This window comes from Suncus etruscus, chromosome 1 (assembly GCF_024139225.1).
Source record: "Suncus etruscus isolate mSunEtr1 chromosome 1, mSunEtr1.pri.cur, whole genome shotgun sequence".
Classification (NCBI taxonomy): Eukaryota; Metazoa; Chordata; class Mammalia; order Eulipotyphla; family Soricidae; genus Suncus; species Suncus etruscus.
Genome location: NC_064848.1, coordinates 68,978,556 through 68,995,097, shown reverse-complemented (window position 1 = coordinate 68,995,097; position 16,542 = coordinate 68,978,556). Strand labels below are relative to the sequence as shown.

Genomic DNA, 16,542 nt, shown 5'->3' with positions numbered 1-16,542 from the left:
TAATTAAAATATCTTTCTAATAATGATAATGTCCTAATATCAAGAGCTAATATCTCAAGACTATATATAGACTTAAAGAAACAATATAAGGAACTTACATAAAAAGGAAAGTGCATAAGATATAGAGTATATCAATCAAATGAGACTCAGTGAGCCAGAATATCTAGTAGTTATATAGTGGACATAGTTATAAAAGAAATCTCAAAGAAATAAGCACTTTACCAAGAATACACTATCCAGATTGATTATCATTTGGATTTGAAGAAATGGAACAATACAGAGTTTCATGGACAGGTAGCAGGTTAAAGAATTCAAAACCCTGAGGCCAGTTTTCAAGAAGCATTAAAAGAGCTCTAATATTATTGTGTTTCCCACACTCTATAAAGGAGCTCCTTCAAAAGACAAGATGAATTTCTCAAAAAGTTGCCATTGAGTATAGCATTTACTCATTGTACTTATGGTTGCCCTCTACTAGATTAAAAAAGGTCTATGCTGGGAAAACTTGATAACAACCTGTAAAATAAAATTAAACTGAATCCATATTTCATACCTTATACAAATATTAATTCAAAGTGGATCAAAGATATTGAATTGATACCATGCCAGAATCTATAAAGTACAATTAAGGGAAATATCGAAAAAATACTACAAGATTTGGACGTCAGGGGATATGTTGCATTAGCAATGACAATAGAATCAAATGAAAAGACATCATCATAGCAAAAGTATTACAGGTTAAAAATAAAAGTCATCTAGTTGAACTGGGACAGATATTCGCACTCAACACATCCAATAAAGAGTTGATAGCCAGGATAGATAATACAACAAGTCCAGAAACCTTATCAAACTTCTCTGAGGAAGGCAAGTGCCCTACCTGCTATACTAATGCTCCTAAAACTTTTTTGGGAGAAGATGAGTCACACCTGGCCCAAAGTATATGTATTCTTAGCTTTATGAAAGAAATAAGGCACTCAGGGACTATTCCTGGCTATGTGCTCAAAAATAGCTCCTGGCAGGCTCGGAGGACCATAGGGGATGCTGGAGGATCTGATCCAGGATTAAACCCAGATAAATCCAGGGCCTGGGTAAAAGCAAACATCTTACCCGCTGTGCTATCACGCTGCCTCACCCCCACATTTGTTTTAAACCTCTCTGTACCTCTATGGAGCATTCTATATGATCCCTCTGAATCCCTCAGGAGTGATCTTTGGGCTCAGAGTCAGGAGTAAGTTCTGAGCACTGCTAGATGGGGTCCCAAAACAAAGCAAACAAACAAAAGAAAGGCCTGTTTATTCCTAGCTTGCTAAAGAATTTTATTTATATTTTGGGTTTAGGGATCACACCCAGTGGTGCTCAGGGCTTATTCCTGGCTCTGTACTCAGAGCTCACTCTTGGAGGTCATGAGGAGCCATATAGGATGCTGTGGATTGAACCCAAGACAAGCACATATTAACCAAGCACCTGTTGTACTATATTTTTTTGGCCCTGATTATATATTTTTTCAATAATAAACTAGTGTTTCAGTTATATTGAATGTTTTTTGTCTATGCAGATTTTTATTAATTTTTATTTTTAATTATGAGAACAAAGATGCAAAGAAAGAGGACAAGGTAAAGTTACAGTGGAAGGACAATCACCCATAAATAGAATTCTCAGTAGTCCCATTGCTGATATCTTAACTTAAACTTTCAGCCAAAGAACACTAAGAAAAATAAAACAGAATGCATGTACAATTACTTTGTCCCTCAAATCCCCAGATTGTAGTACATAATATTTCTTAGCAGCACACAAAGCAATCTAAAGACAAAAAACTTATGTAACTCCTTAAACATTGAAGGCAAAGTACTTTTTTTACATTTCCATGCACATGCATATTAGTTTAAGTTACCTCAAAAGTTTAAGTGGGTTTTTTTTCTTAAAGATTAGAGTCAAAGGAGCACAGTAAAAACGGTGTTAGAGTGGCAACTATTGTTTGCATAGGCCCACCAAAATATGAGGGACATGGAAAGGAAAAGCCTTGGCCTAAATACAAGGAGACCCTACCCCTAAAGTTTCCTGGCATAAGACCAACTCTAGGCTCCAGGCAAGCTAGTTTGTCCAATCCAGGTCATTGTCTGTAGTGCCAATACACTTTTATTTTTCACACAGTCTCTGTTTTTGGTATCATGTTTCTGTATTAAAGATCCTGGAATCTGCATATCCTATATTTCAGTCAGTATAGTGCAGAGCGTCCTCTTGTTTTACCTCACAATTAAAGAGCAATTCAGAGAACCCTGTCCTGTAAGCAGGTCGTTGTTGTTGTCAAGTCTTCTTAGTGCTAAGGGAAGTCTCTTTTGAGCAAGTCGGTGTCAGAGCCGTGGTAGGGTCTTCTAGTAGAGGATTGCTTCCAGGTGTTGTTATAAAAAAACCTTGGATGTTTCGTAGATAGCTTCCCTGATTCAGGGTGAATGGAGGATGCCCATTCTTCTGAGGCCTGTGCCAGGTCATTATATCAATGTTCAGGGTGTAAGGTCCCATTGCACTACGAGATTTGTGTGTTCCAGTCTTTATTATATAAGAACTTATAGTATTTTCCCATTTTAATGTGCCTATGCAAACAAGGAACAATACCACGTGGCGTTATCAGCGCATATGGGGGCCATAAGAACAAGTCCAACAATCCCCATGACATGGTTCAATCATAAGCATTAAACTGAGGGACTCTTCCACCAAAATTCCTTATTGAACAGCTCACAAAGAGAAGACAAGATAAAAAGTGGGTAGAATCGTCATGGTAAAAGAATATTTAGAAAGAGTTATAGCTGTTAAAGAAAATACACATAAAATATTCAAAAGACATATGTGCCCATTTTATGTCTTTTGAAACAGTTCGGGGTTGTTAAATTCAATGCACGACTTTGGTCTGTGATTAGGACTGTGTAGTACAGAAGTTAAAAAGGGTAATGCCAGAGTGGTCTTCAGGGCCAAGCCTGGTAAATCGGGCCCTGGGAAGAGGGTGGGGGAGAGAAATTCCACCCCTATGCATCCACAAACTACAGAGGCAGGCTGCACCCAGAAGATTCCACATGCCAGTTCTTCTGTTTCTCTTCAGCTGGTATGTTGGGGGCTCTGGGCAGGACAGCTAGCCATAGGTCCCCTGACTGACCACTTAGTCCAGGGGACTGAGATCCCCCCACGCCAGAGTGGTCTTCAGGGCCATGCCTGGTAAATTGGGCCCTGGGGGGAGGGTGGGGGAGAGAAATTTCTCCTCTATGCATACTGGACCCCATTCAGGAGTTCTTTTCTTCCTAGTATTCATTTTTAAAAGCACACAGACTCTTGAAAATGACATATATACTTTTTATCAACACCCAAAAACATTCTTAATTCTCGACTGTTTCTAGGGATAAAAATGGAATTCCCTAGATTTGGAGGATAATATTCAACTAGGTCTCTAAAATCAGTGTATATGAAGACGTGACTTCCTATACAGTGGTCCTCTCTGACTGCCAAGCCTAATCCATAAACAATTCATCTATACAATGTATATAGCCCCTCTGATATATTTCCCCTCCTCCACACCAGAGCCCCTTCTACTCCCTCATCTTCCAATCCAGATTCCTTATCTTCCCCTTAATTGACCCTCTTTACCCTCAGTTCTTTAATTTGTTAGGCATCAAGACCAACCTCTTGCCCCAACAGATTCTGCCCTTTCGCACACCCCTACAAAGCTCATTATTACTCCTTAACTCTCACACCCCCAACCATCAGTACCCCACATTTACCCTTTTTAACTTCAGTACTACTCAGTTCTATGCAGCTTTTTTTTTAACATCTAAGATATTGGGGGAGGCGGGGTTTGATTTTGGGCCCACATCCTATGGTGCTCAGGGTTACTCCTGGCTCAGGAATTATAGCTGACAGTGCTCAGTTAAGAATATCGGATCAGGGGCCGGGCGATGGCGCTAGAGGTAAGGTGCCTGCCTTGCCTGCGCTAGCCTAGGACGGACCGCGGTTCGATCCCCCGGCGTCCCATATGGTCCCCCAAGCCAGGGGCGACTTCTGAGCGCATAGCCAGGAGTAACCCCTGAGCGTCACCGGGTGTGGCCCAAAAACCAAAAAAAAAAAAAAAAAAAAAAAAGAATATCGGATCAAATCCAGGTTGGACACCTGCAAAGCAAATGCCCTACACATGATACTATCACTTCAGCTTTAAAGGTTTTTAAATACTCTTACTTTTGCTCAGAAATTGCCCCTGGCAAGCTCAGGGGACCATACGGGATGCAGGGATTTGAACCATCATCTGTCCTGGGTCGGTTGCTTGCAAGGCAAATGCCTTTCCTTTGTGCTGTCTCTCCAGTCCCTACTCTTACTTGTTAATGCAATGTTTAAGCATTATCTATAATACAATTTAATAACCTAAAATTCTTAGGTAAGAATTGCTATTAATAGTGAATATAAATCCAAATTTAAAGTTGTTTGGATAATTATTAATGTTTTTGACATTTATTTGAAGTAACATTTAATTAGATCATCATTTTTCTTAATATGACTGGTAGAAATGATTCAAGGTGCAAGTGGATAGATCCGACTTTGATTTTTACTTGTGCTTGCATTAGTGAATTTATTGTGATCTCTTGAATTTGGGATTTTGTTTTCTTTTGTTTTGTTTTATTTTGTTTTGTTTGGGAGGGAGCACACTTGTTGGTGCTCAGAGGTTGCTCCTGCCTTAGCTACCTGGAATCCATGCAGTACCAGCGATCAAGTTTGGACCTCCAGGCCTCCCTTATGTAAAGCCCTTGGGACTATGTCCCCAGCTGCAATCCTTAGTTTGGGTTTCTTAAAGAAATTAGTTTTTTTTTTTTTTCGACAAGCAAGCAAACAAGAAATACTTATGATTTTTGTTTGTTTGTTTTTGTTTTGGGGCCACACCAGTGATGCTCAGGGGTTACTCATAGCTATGGGCTCAAAAATCACTCCTGGCTTGGGGGACCATATCGGACCACCGGGGGTCAGCTGCATACAAGGCAAACGCCCTACCTCTGTGCTCACTCCAGCCCCTATTTATGGGTTTTGAGGTAACACCCACCTATGTTCTGGGCTTGGTTCTCTGGTTCTTTGCTCAATGGTCACTTCTGGTAGGTTCAGGAGATCATCTGGGATACTGGGGATATAAAACGATTGGTAATGTACAAGGTAAGCATCATACTAGCTGTACTATTTCTCTGGTCCTGAGTTTATATATTTACAATAATATACTAATATTTCAAATAGATGTTTAATGCTTCAGAGCTCGGGACCATAGCAGTGCTAGGAATTAAAGGCATTCAAGGCAATCACTTTAATCCAGTACTATCTCTCTTGTTCCAAAAGATTCAATATTCATTTTTTAAGCTGCCTGTATCTCCAGAAAGAGAACAGATTGGATAAAACCAGGTAATAGTTTTCTGGGGAAGCAGAAAACTGCAGGTAATATTAATGTCTTGAAAGAGAAATTACTGGATGAGGTCTCCTGTCATCATTGGCTTACTGACTTCCCTTCTAAGTGTTCTTTACATATGTAAGATGTGGTACACAGCCAGTTTACTTGAGATCATGTAACTATAAGGGAATCAATAGCTATCATAAATTCATGTAATTCTTTTAGTCATTACATATTATAATACTTAAAAGAAATGATAGTAGTAAAACTTTTAACATTTAACAAATCATGAATTGGCTCGTCATTCTATTTCTGAACATTTGCTTTAAGAAAACTATTGTTGCACTGGTGAAGGGGGTGTGTTCTTTTTTTGAATGAAACCCAACTATAGTCATGTTTGTAATCACAGTGTTTAAATAAAGCTATTATTTAAAAAAAATAAAAGTATTGCCTCTTAATATCTTCACCTATAACAAGGAACACTATCACTTATCACATAGAGTTAAGTGAATTAAAGGGCATTTGTGAAATATTGGCATAAGATTCCAAGAGAAATTAAAGAGTGCTGCTGTTATAATTATTACCACTTTATTGCTTAGTTGTCATGTATGTGACTCTGAGCCTAATTTTAAAACAAAAGCAATCCTCTCAAAGCTTCTCATCTGCTATGAGCGCAAAAGCATCTTGTCTCCTCTCTTCACTTATTTTCTACCTCTCCCCTGTCCCTGTCTAAAGAAAACAAAAATCATATTAGAGTTCATCAGATTGAAAAACAACAAAGATTCTGAACCCGTAGTGATTTTTAATTAACACAATTACTAATAGCAGAGATCTGCTAAATTCTGTATGTTGGATAGTTTTGATATAGATCCACTTATTCTTTCATTTAACAAAGATTTTTTTAAACAACATACAATGCACTAGCACGGCTCCGGCTAATTGCTGAGGTTTTAAAGATGAATTGAACTGGCTCTACACCCTCCAGGCACTAACCATCTAGTGGAAGAGACCAAACAAATAATTGCATCAAAGTGATAAGTGCTATAATGGAGGTACACACCGGTTGCTATGGGAGCAGAATAGGACAAGCAGCTTCCTCTGCCAGGAAGGGTAAGAAAGGCCAGTGGATGGGTGCTGGGCCCTACCTATCTTGAAGGATGTAGGTTGGGGACCTGCATTTCACTCAGAGGGAAGTATGTCCAATTTGGCCCATTAAGAACCAGCAGGTAGACCATTGTTCTGGATATCAGGCATCTAGGAGGGGTGATGAAGAAGGCTGGCAGAGATTTGTCTGTGTATAACCTTGGATGACATGCTAGAATATCTGAAAGGTAACATTGGAAATAGACAAAGGCTTTTAAGCTGGAGAGTGGTATGATCACAAAGAAATTGGGATGGTATTTTGGAGGAATGGTTATAGAAAAAAATCTATTGAGACTAGTGATGGTGAGAGTGAAATACGAGAGATGGAAGTGTTCGTTGTGTTTATTTCTGTAATAAATTTACCTAATTCCTATCTTTATAAATCAAATGTTACTTGATTCTCTTTGCCAAATTGTTTTTCCATGACTGTAACTTAGTTTTCCTTCCCTAAATGGTCTTACCTGCATTTGAAATTAGACAACATTTTAGTCAGCTATAACAGTTTGCCAGATGGGACTAGAAGCTTCCTAATGCTGTGCACGCCATTTTTTTCTTTGTGAGGGTGTTGTAGCTAGATATTAATTTGCAAACCCAGTATCTACTCTCCACAGAATATCAACTGCTACAGACTTCATAACACCCGAACATGGCCATATAGCATGAAAAAAGAGTGACTTCTGTCCCTTGATGCCAAACTAGAAAGAGAAAAGCAAGTTCAGAGAACACATCATGACTCATCAAAGTCCAAAAGGAAAAGCTTCTTTTGAGTTTAATATCCTGGGCAGCCTCCTGGAGTTCTTTTAGCCTCTAACCATATTTGCTTTGGTGTGATTTTCTGCAAAAGAACCCATCATTTTTTCTCTCCTTAATATCAATTGTTAAATTGGTGTTTTTGTTTCTTTCTTCAGAGATGAAGTTCGTGCTATATGTTCTACAATCTTTTTTTTGTATGGAGTGAATGGTGCTGCCTTTTCATTTCTCCTGAGCACAGGCCTTATTTTATAAAATTCCTACTTGCTGTAGGAGTGCAAACTACAAGCAAGATGATTCTTTGGAGAACAGATGAAATGGAAGGTGGTGCTCTCTTAGACCTATGTGAAAGTGAAGGGAGATGCAATATCTATATTTAATCTCTGCTCCCAAGAACAGATATTTTTTTTCAATTTCCATATAATGCACAGATACCAATCCCTTCAAGTACTGCATCAAAATTTTATATGTACTGAAGAATATACACATGTAACAATGGGAGTGATTTCTTCTTTGTGTTCCCTTTGACAAAATACTAAAAGGATTGGCCAGTCTATTCCTCTAGCATCTTATGAACATGATAGTTCTCTTTTTGAAATCTAGCATGATAGGTGGAGGTGGAAAACATTAATGGAGATGGCATCTTTTCACAAGGGAGTAAAGATGAAGTCACCAATTTCTAAAATTGGCATGGTCAGGAGAGAATACTGTGGGTAAGGCATTTTCCTTACATGTGACCAACAAGGTTTAATCCCCAGATTACCCATGGTCCTCCAAGGACCTTCAGGAGTGATCCCTGAACACAGAACCAAAAGTAGACACAAGCATTGCCAGGTGTGGCCAAATAAATAAATTGAAAATTTGGCATATTAGGAGTGTCATGTCATGGAAACAATTTCCCCTGATCCTCCCTCCCCCATACTAGAAGCCTAATATAATTACTGCATTCAATAAGCGTTTTCATTAAAGATCTTGTATAGACAACTAGGTTATGTGGTTGCATTATTAGTTGCAACTTAAACTTTTACTAATAGGTCTTTTTGTTTAAGATTTCTCCCAGTACAGTCCCAGTTAATAGTTAGATTGGCATGCTCTGGCAAGAAAAGTAGGCTCCCAGAATAGATTCTTCCATAGTAGGACATACTAATATTTCTCTAAGTAGAAATGTCTTTTGTTGTCTGGAAGTTCACTTTGGAATAGACTATGATGAGTCTAAAGCTAATAAGTGAGTTACAGGCTTTAGAAAACCACAGATTGGGTGGCTCAGACAACTCAAGTTACCTAAAAATGGTGCCTGCGTAGACTCAACTTGGATTAGTGGCCAAAAACAATTCTGCCAGCCAACCACACACATCCTTTGGTGCTAGTCCCATGTTTTTCTTCTTCACTGTGTCCATCCAATAGTCGTGAACCTACATTTTAGACCTGGTTGTTCAAATAAGGTCAATTTTCAACAGTAAAAGAAAATAATGCAAAAATGGGGTTTTACTGGAGGTGAGGAGGGAATTGTGCAGAGGGATCCTCAACAACAACAACAATAACAAAAACACAGTGAATTTTGAATGATTAATTTAAACCATTACAATTCACAAATAAGGGACAAGTCATATGTTTTACAATGGTCCCATACAGGAACAGTTTTGATTTTAAGAGTCGTTTCTACATGAATTTGAGTCTAAAATAATGGCCCCCTGATTTTATAAGTCTCCTAACATTCTTTCACACTTCATAAAACTAAAAATAAAATTGTCTCAGCAAAGAGTGACCTATTCCTCCGGACACAGTACTGTAGTTCAGGAAAATTAGAACAAACGGGCTCAAAACTGCAAAGTGCCTGCAGTTTACTGTGAGGAGCCTTAATTGGTCTTAACTGTGGAAGGGGTGGAAGGGAAGAGACTCCAGGCTGTAGAGAGTAAGATTTATTCCCCATCTTAAATCAAAAGCAGATTCTCTGCTTCAACTGCCCCCCTTGTCCTACAGCCCCGCCCCCAATGGGTTGTTTTCCTAAAAAAAAATAATGGGGGGGGTCTACATTTTTTATCAACATATGACAGGTGATTTGAGGTTAAAGCGCTGTGCCTAGTTTCCAAAGTCAACAGAGGGGTTAGGGAAGGTTTATTTATTTCCAAGACGTTCAGCTTCTCAGCTGTTTCTCGCTTATTGGCATTTGGAAGCATGCAGTCCTTTAGAGAAGAGACAGATTTGGCAGGAATGTTCTTTGTGCCTGCCTCCTCTTTCTACCCGGGAGAAAGGGGGCAGATTTATAATTATGGTCTTGGGTGGAAGGTGGGGCGGGGGGAGGCGGAGAGAAAAAGGTTTCAGTTGGCACCAAGGTGCCCACTATCCCCTCCCCCCACCGCACCTCCCCGTTGGACACCTATTAAGCCTTACAGCTTTGGTGCCTCTCCGAGCCCTTCCTTCCTTCTTTTCCTTCCTTCCTTCCTTCCTTCCTCCCATCCCTTCTGCAGGCTGGGAGCTGGCAGGACGACGCACAGCTCGCTCCATTCCAGGCACCTTCTCCACAAATCGTCCAAACTACTACGCACTAAGACTAACGCCGAGTCCTCTTTCGCTTTGCCTCCTGGGGCTGTGCCTCCCCGGGGAGCCCTGCCAGCAGCGCCCCAGGAAGAGTTGACCACTGTGGCGAATGGCATAACGGACACCCGTGTGCCTTCGGAGTTGGGGGGCTCTTTTGAGTCCTGCGCAGTTTCTCTGCTCCAGGCACAAATAGACACACACAAACACACAGCCCGAGAGCCAGCCCCCTTGCAGACACACACACACACACACACAGATGGACGGACGGACAGGCGGACGGACAGACACACACACACACACCACACACACACCACACACACACCACACGCGGATCCACGCATACAGTAGAGCTTTCTCGGGGCGCATTCTTTGCACACCGCCACCCTCCCACCCCTCCACCCCGCCTCCCCCGAGCTCCCGGAGTCGCTAAGCCCGGGCGAGTGACAGGCGCGTCCCGCCAACCCCGCGCCGGGGCGGGCAGGGAGGAGCGGCGTCGCGGGCCAACTGCGGCGTGTCTTCCGGCGCCCCGTGCAGGCGGGCGAGGGTGGGACTGCGGGCGGAGCCCCGAAATTTAGGAAGAGGAGGGGATGGCTGTCATCAATGAAGTCATATTCATAATCTAGTCCCCCCCTCTCCCGGGTTTCTGTACTCCGGGTGACTCAGAGAGGAAAGAGATTCAGCCGGCAACCCTGCTCGCGAGCAAGGTAAATAGAACTTACAACTCCTTTCTCTCTCTTCTCTCTTTCTCTTTCTCTCTCTCTCTCTCTCTTTCCTCCCTCCCCTCCGGCCTCCCGGGCTGCTCCGGCCGCTCCAACCCCTGTCCAGGGCAGGCATTCGCGCCGCCTTCCACCGCGGATTATTCATGATTAGCCTAATTATTATTGATTGTTTGCATGCACGGGAGACCAAAAACAAACAGGCGGGCCAACTGCCACCGCCCAACCCCCCTTCACACCACCACCACTACAAAAAATAATAAATAAATAAAAGCCCCGCCTCCTTCCCTCGGGCCTCAAGGTGGAATGCTCTTAAGCGCAGCTCCCGGGAGGGCGGTGGAAGAAACGGGAAAGTTCAACCGAACCTTCGCTGTTCTAATAATAACTAATAATTTACTACTTCCAGGAGGGCATCGCGCTGGGCTGTCGGGTGGGGTGGGGGGATCCCCCGCAAACCACACACAGCCTCGACCCCCCGGCTTCGGCCACGACGCCGCTGCCAAATCAAGGTGGCAAGCTACACAACACACTTGGCAAGGTGGCACCCCTGTCCCCTTGCCAGACCACCCCCCACCTTCTTCTTAAGAAAAGGCGACCCGGGCGCCTAGAGGACCGGTGAGGAGGAGGTGAAGGAGGGAAAGGGCGACCGATCATCCGAGCCGTCCTCCCCGGAAGAGTTGCAGGGGGGAAACGGCCGAGGAGAGGGCAAGGGAGCCCGGGCGCACGGCCACTACTGGGCACCCGCGATCGCCGCCCCCACCACCCGCTTCCCCCGGAGCGCGTTTAAAGGGCTCCGAGGCGGCTGCGTCTCGGAGGACGCCTTAGCGGAACGGATCGCGGCGGCCAGAAACTGGAGGCAGCAGCAGCCACCCGCCGCCGGGCTGGGGCGAGCCAGCCGGGAGGTGTCACCTCCACTTGGGCACGTTCCCTCGGGGCGGGTAGGAGATCGGGATCGCTCGGCTCGCTGGCGGTCGCTAGGCAGGCCGGCTGGCCTTTGGCTAAAGGACTTGAGCCCGGGGCTCTGCGCACTTCCCTGCACCCCTGGTACCTGGCAGGCGACTAGGCGGGCGGACTCGGGGAGGTGGAAGTTCGGGGGTGTCCAGCTCGGGCCGCACTGCCGACAAGGGGATGGGGGTTTTGCCCAAGAAAAAGGTCGGAGGGTGAAGGCTCGGCTCGTCTCCTTCACCCCCTCCCTCTCGGTGCCTGGTTTGTTTTTTCTTTGGCTTTGCCCTCTTGCCCTAGCTCTAGCGGGGAGGAACCGGCGGGCACGGGTTCCTGGCCACGGTTCGGGTGCCAAGGGGTGGCTCTGGAGCCCGGGGAGAGCCACCGTGGCTGCGGGCCGGGAGGCCTTGATCCGGATAATCCTTTCTGCCTGACGGTTTACAAACAGGACCCGGGGGGGTGCACCGGGCAGCGGCGGTGGGTGGGTGGCTTTCGCCGGAGAAGGGGAAAGGACGGACAGGCGGCCGGGGAGGAGGAGGAGGTGATGTGGGGGAGAGGGAAGAAGAAGGAGATGGGGGAAGAAGGGAGGCAGAATGAGAGCCTCCTTTTAAGGATGACACGCATCCCTTCTTTCTCGACCCCCCCGCTTTCGAATTGGCTTGATTCCCATCCCAAACGGGTGATCCCGGGTCCCCTCCTCTTCAGTCCTCCTCCTCCCAATCCGGCTGTCTTCCCCTCCTCCCGTTGGCGTTGCAAAACACGGCCATGCCATCTGCAAAGGTGTCGCGATGCACTTCCCCAAATAACCGGCCCTGCGCGCCCAGCCTCTAGGCACCCCTGGGCTGGTGTGTGGGGAGGGGAGCAACATCCAGCCTGGTTCCCTGAATGCCCAGCACCAGGCCTCGCCTCCTAGGCACGGTCCGCACCGAGCGGGGCAGGGAGCAGCAGTTGCAAACCCTTAGGGACCCCCAGAACCCTAGTCCGGTCCACCGGATGGGGGAGATCATCTGCTTGCCAGGGTGTGTGTGTGCGCGCTCGTCTTGCTCCTCAGCCTCCTGCAGCGCGTCCTTATTTTTATCCGGGTAGCCGTTTGCGGCTCCTCTTGGGGAGAGCTCTGGGGCGGGCTGGACTGCAGCGGGGTGGAGGGTGGAGGGTGGAGGGAAGTTGGACCGGGATCAGGCTGGGAAGGGAAAAAAAAAAAAAGTTTGGGCAGGGCGGCTAAGTAGGCTAGGAGGGGTGGGAGGAGGAGGGCGGCGGGCGAGCTCTGCGCCCTCGGGGCCGGCGCGAGTGTGTGCGCGCGTGAGTGTAAGTGTGGTTGTGCGCGCCGGGGGCCAGTTGCGTCGAGAGATGCTGGAGGCGCTGGCGGCGAGCGGCTCCTGCCGAGCGCACCGCCCTGGAGAGCCTTGCAAGGAACCTGGCGAGGTTCGTGGCTGAGGTTAGTGGCGCTGGGAAGGGGACTGGACTGGTCGTGAGCGAGGGTGAGAGGGAGAGAGAGGCGCGATGGGCCGAGAATCAGGAAGTCACCGCGGCGAAAGCGCACACAGACATGTTTGATCGCGGTGACATGACGCGCGCCCGGGAGGAAGCGGCGGCAGCAGCGGCCGGGACTAGCCGCGAGCGAGCTCGGGCGCTGGCCTAGGATTTCCGGGCCGAGACCCACTCCTGGCCGTGGGCAGTGCAGCCCAGGCCGAGCGCCTCCTTTTTATGTTCGGTACCCCTTCCTTCTCTTTGCACACCCACCCCCCACCCCAACCCACCCCCAGGTAAGGAGTCTGCGGGTGCTGCTACCCTCCCTCCGGGTGCGCAGCTTTCCAGCGCTTTTCCCTGCCTGCCCCCTCGGGCTCGCTTTTCCTGCAAAGTCAGGCTGGAGGGGCGAAAGCCGGGCGCTTTCTCCAGCCATTCAGCCATCGATCGCTTGGAAAACTTTGCCGCGAGAGGCACCCCGAGGAGAGAAGAAGGCCTTGCTGGCTGGTGCCGCTGTCAGTTTCTTTTCTTCCTCCTTCTCCTCCTCCTCGGGGTTCTGAGAGCGAAGTGGCTGCGCCCCTGGGGACGGGGGGTGGGAGGGGTGTGTTGCACATTCAAACTTCGGGGCCTAAAACGCATCTCCAACGCTCTGGCATAATAGAAAAATATTCAATGTGCCAGGCTGGGCTTGCCAAAGCTTTTGAGCTTTTGGAAGAGGAATGATGAGTTTAGGACTCAGAGAGTGGGGGGTGCTGTGGCAGTCCTTCTTTTAATGCCCTGCACCCAGGGTTTATGTAATTTTAGATAGAACTTAGGTGCAAAGCCCTGTACTGGGCTGCTCCCCTTCTGTGTTTATAAAAACTTTAGGGAGAGTTTTGCTAGGATGTCATTATCGACACTCTACCTTAGCCCCCTAACCTACCCCCACCATACTCCTAAACCATATGGATGCTGGTTCCTTTGGGAAAAACCAAAGGAATCACCATCAGTATGTGATGGGAAGGTGTCTTATTGTCTCCTGGTCATGAAACAGGTTCATGAAACCTTGTCCACAATAATGCATGGCCGTTTTAAAAGTCCTTTTGCATGGAGCAGAATTAAAATGTAAAAACTTCTGTTTCAAATAATCTGTTAATTTACACCTGATCATGAAATGTTTGCTTAGAGAGAGATTGTTGCTTGGGGTACCAAGAGAAAATTTCTGTGCAACTTCCAAGTTTCAGAAAACACAGAGTGATGTGAAAATAAAAGCTCTCCAAATGTCAGGTGTCCGTCTATTACTGACAGAGAACATCAAATATACTCTTTAGTAATATTTCTACCCACCTATTTGAGAGAACTAACACTAAACTTGAATAGGCTTCCAGCCAGTTTCCAGCACCCGCCAGAAGTGTTCAGAGTGTGTCAGGTTCAATTCCAAGTTAGAGCATTGTTTATGCAAATGGAGCACACTTTCTCTTTTAGGTATTTAATTGCCCTTTTTATTTTCCCAGACTTTTTTTTTTTTTAAAGCTCCCTGGCAAACTCAAATATTTGCTACTCGGGAATGGGGGTTTGGGTACATCTTTTAGGTTCAAAATTATTTATTGAAGCTTACTAAAGAGCAAAAACAAATGACCTGGCCATGGATCAGCAATCTGTAGATTGGGCACTGAAGAGATGTGCACATTTGAAAAATCAATCTGGATTTGGGGGGTATTAGAACCCTATCAGAATTAGAGGAGGGGGAGTGATTTTTTTTTCTTCTGTGCCTTGCTCTCAAAGAATGACATCAGTTGGCATCCCAGCTTGGAGACTATAGCTGCTCTGTGGTGTTTCACAGAATATATCACCACAAGAGTGTGTTCAAAGCAGCCTCAGATCTTGTCTTTTGTTCGTTTTTTAAAGTGGTTTTTGAGCATTGTCTTGTCAAATTTCTTGAAAAGTGCTTTGACCAACACCTGAGGCTTGGGATTGACAAAAAAAAAAAAGTGCTTTCCCTTGTGTAAGATTGTTAATGCTTGAATTCTCTTTAAAATATATCTGACAGTATAACTAAGTAGTAAACAGTCTGGCATATGACTTAAAAAACTTTTTCTTTGATTAAGTTTAAGATAAGATATGGTAAGACCAGCATAAAAGCATGTGCTATTCTTTTTGACCAGATCCTTAAGGTACTTCCTTTTATTGCTGTAATATTTTTGACATTTTATTCGAAAGGCTTTTTTCCCTGTATTGGTGCAAGACCATAAAATTTTTACAAATTATGAAAGGTGGTGGTATTGTCTAATGTTTTTTCCATGTCTTGTTTTTCTCTTGGAGTTTTTCTTTGTAAACAAGATCTTGTCAGACATTCCTACATCCGCAACTTTTTGATTACTCTAAATAAATCACAGTTATGACATCTTGCCATGCTGCCATGAGCACAACTAAGTGATCCCAAATAAAATTCTCAGGAGTATATCTAATACGAGCACATTGAAGGAGTGTTGTTGATAGGATCTGATTTAACTACCTGAAGTTTTGAATGTCACCATTTTGGGTGAAGATGATTTTAAGAAAAGACATGGACAATGTGTTGTTTAACTAGAGTGGGAAGAAAGCTTCATGAATGAGTCACTTTTTTTTTTCTCCCTGGCATTTCTGGCAAACAAAAGAGGAAAAATTCCTTATGTCCAAAACCACCTTTTAGACTACTTCAGTTTTTATTTCTTATCATTTCTTTTAGGGAAAAGTATAATCTTTTATATTGGCACTTGTCTTAACTGTGTCCTGAAGACTGGTTTTGGAGCAATAGAGGATCTTGAACTCCTTGGAATGGGTAGAGAAACTATGGAACAGTACAATCTAGCCAGTTTGTAGAGTCTTGATCACTCCCTAAACAGTAGAGAAAGAAAAACACAGATGGTGCTAAGTTATTTGGTAGAGTACTTAGCAAGGGCCTGGTGTGTTTATTTTTCTGCATAGGAGTTGTAACTTTATATTACCAGGGACATAGGAGTCTCAAACATTGTTTTTACTGGTGTCATAAAAGAGTGCATACTTTTTTCATTAATATATTGCCCCTAAGTTTGACTGTGATCACCCTCTCTCCCCCTCTGAATTTAGAACACTTATGACTTATTAAAGTTTACTGTAACCACTTTTGCTCTTATTAACAATAGCACATTTCCTTATAAGTTTTCAGAATACATTAGAGAGAACTTTTAAGGTATGCAAGTATTAAAGATATAGTCAAAGAATTTTGCATAATTATACTCTAAACCAAACATATAATAGAGCTAATGAAATCCAGGCACTAAATAATGGGCTTTTGAATGTTAGATATAAACAACATTTAATTTTAATTGTGAGCAATTAAATTATTTATAAACTGATCAATTTAATTCAGTTCACACTCAATTGAAAGTGATTGTTTTCAGCATAGATGGTGAGAGATATTGACTGAAATGTTTATGTTTCACATGGTAAAAGTTCCCTACTGGACTTCTGGAATTATAATAAATATTTCATAACTGAAGGTTTGTAATAAATTATGCTATTTATTAGGTATAGACTTTTAAGCATTCAGCTTTTTGTATTAGTGTGACTTAAAATCTTCAACAATAT

The 16,542-nt window shown here is 44.2% G+C and overlaps 1 protein-coding gene across 1 annotated transcript in view; it reads left to right on the top strand.

Moving 5' to 3' along the window:
- Positions 1-10,409: 10,409 nt before the first annotated feature.
- Positions 10,410-16,542, top strand: part of SMARCA2 (SWI/SNF related, matrix associated, actin dependent regulator of chromatin, subfamily a, member 2) — a 240,963-nt gene continuing 234,830 nt past the window's right edge. Inside the window, 1 exon segment of the mRNA XM_049774259.1 lies at positions 10,410-10,536. The gene's annotated coding sequence lies outside the window, so the exon portion shown is untranslated.